The sequence below is a fragment of the Lasioglossum baleicum genome, unplaced genomic scaffold, assembly GCF_051020765.1.
Source record: "Lasioglossum baleicum unplaced genomic scaffold, iyLasBale1 scaffold0073, whole genome shotgun sequence".
Taxonomy (NCBI): Eukaryota; Metazoa; Arthropoda; class Insecta; order Hymenoptera; family Halictidae; genus Lasioglossum; species Lasioglossum baleicum.
The window spans coordinates 707,501-709,677 of NW_027469133.1; positions in this window are offsets into that span (position 1 = coordinate 707,501).

Here is a 2,177-nt window from a genome sequence, read left to right on the forward strand (position 1 = left end):
CAAAGCTTTAGGATGAATATTTATCGAATAAACTCAGAATAATGTTCCGGGCGCATTGCGAGCAACTCCGACCGAGCGAAATTTTTCTAAGTCCAACCGCCAAGAGTAAACTTTTTTCCTAGCGTTCCCAGACCATTATAAATATTAGATCATTGTATAATAACGCATTCTAACAATAAATATCAAGTATCAAAGCTTTAGGATGAATATTTATCGAATAAACTCAGAATAATGTTCCGGGCGCATTGCGAGCAACTCCGACCGAGCGAAATTTTTCTAAGTCCAACCGCCAAGAGTAAACTTTTTTCCTAGCGTTCCCAGACCATTATAAATATTAGATCATTGTATAACAACGCATTCTAACAATAAATATCAAGTATCAAAGCTCTAGGATGAATATTTATCGAATAAACTCAGAATAATGTTCCGGGCGCATTGCGAGCAACTCCGACCGAGCGAAATTTTTCTAAGTCCAACCGCCAAGAGTAAACTTTTTTCCTAGCGTTCCCAGACCATTATAAATATTAGATCATTGTATAATAACGCATTCTAACAATAAATATCAAGTATCAAAGCTTTAGGATGAATATTTATCGAATAAACTCAGAATAATGTTCCGGGCGCATTGCGAGCAACTCCGACCGAGCGAAATTTTTCTAAGTCCAACCGCCAAGAGTAAACTTTTTTCCTAGCGTTCCCAGACCATTATAAATATTAGATCATTGTATAATAACGCATTCTAACAATAAATATCAAGTGTCAAAGCTTTAGGATGAATATTCATCGAATAAACTCAGAATAATGTTCCGGGCGCATTGCGAGCAACTCCGACCGAGCGAAATTTTTCTAAGTCCAACCGCCAAGAGTAAACTTTTTTCCTAGCGTTCCCAGACCATTATAAATATTAGATCATTGTATAACAACGCATTCTAACAATAAATATCAAGTATCAAAGCTCTAGGATGAATATTTATCGAATAAACTCAGAATAATGTTCCGGGCGCATTGCGAGCAACTCCGACCGAGCGAAATTTTTCTAAGTCCAACCGCCAAGAGTAAACTTTTTTCCTAGCGTTCCCGGACCATTATAAATATTAGATCATTGTATAACAACGCATTCTAACAATAAATATCAAGTATCAAAGCTCTAGGATGAATATTTATCGAATAAACTCAGAATAATGTTCCGGGCGCATTGCGAGCAACTCCGACCGAGCGAAATTTTTCTAAGTCCAACCGCCAAGAGTAAACTTTTTTCCTAGCGTTCCCAGACCATTATAAATATTAGATCATTGTATAATAACGCATTCTAACAATAAATATCAAGTATCAAAGCTTTAGGATGAATATTTATCGAATAAACTCAGAATAATGTTCCGGGCGCATTGCGAGCAACTCCGACCGAGCGAAATTTTTCTAAGTCCAACCGCCAAGAGTAAACTTTTTTCCTAGCGTTCCCAGACCATTATAAATATTAGATCATTGTATAATAACGCATTCTAACAATAAATATCAAGTATCAAAGCTCTAGGATGAATATTTATCGAATAAACTCAGAATAATGTTCCGGGCGCATTGCGAGCAACTCCGACCGAGCGAAATTTTTCTAAGTCCAACCGCCAAGAGTAAACTTTTTTCCTAGCGTTCCCAGACCATTATAAATATTAGATCATTGTATAATAACGCATTCTAACAATAAATATCAAGTATCAAAGCTTTAGGATGAATATTTATCGAATAAACTCAGAATAATGTTCCGGGCGCATTGCGAGCAACTCCGACCGAGCGAAATTTTTCTAAGTCCAACCGCCAAGAGTAAACTTTTTTCCTAGCGTTCCCAGACCATTATAAATATTAGATCATTGTATAATAACGCATTCTAACAATAAATATCAAGTATCAAAGCTTTAGGATGAATATTTATCGAATAAACTCAGAATAATGTTCCGGGCGCATTGCGAGCAACTCCGACCGAGCGAAATTTTTCTAAGTCCAACCGCCAAGAGTAAACTTTTTTCCTAGCGTTCCCAGACCATTATAAATATTAGATCATTGTATAATAACGCATTCTAACAATAAATATCAAGTATCAAAGCTTTAGGATGAATATTTATCGAATAAACTCAGAATAATGTTCCGGGCGCATTGCGAGCAACTCCGACCGAGCGAAATTTTTC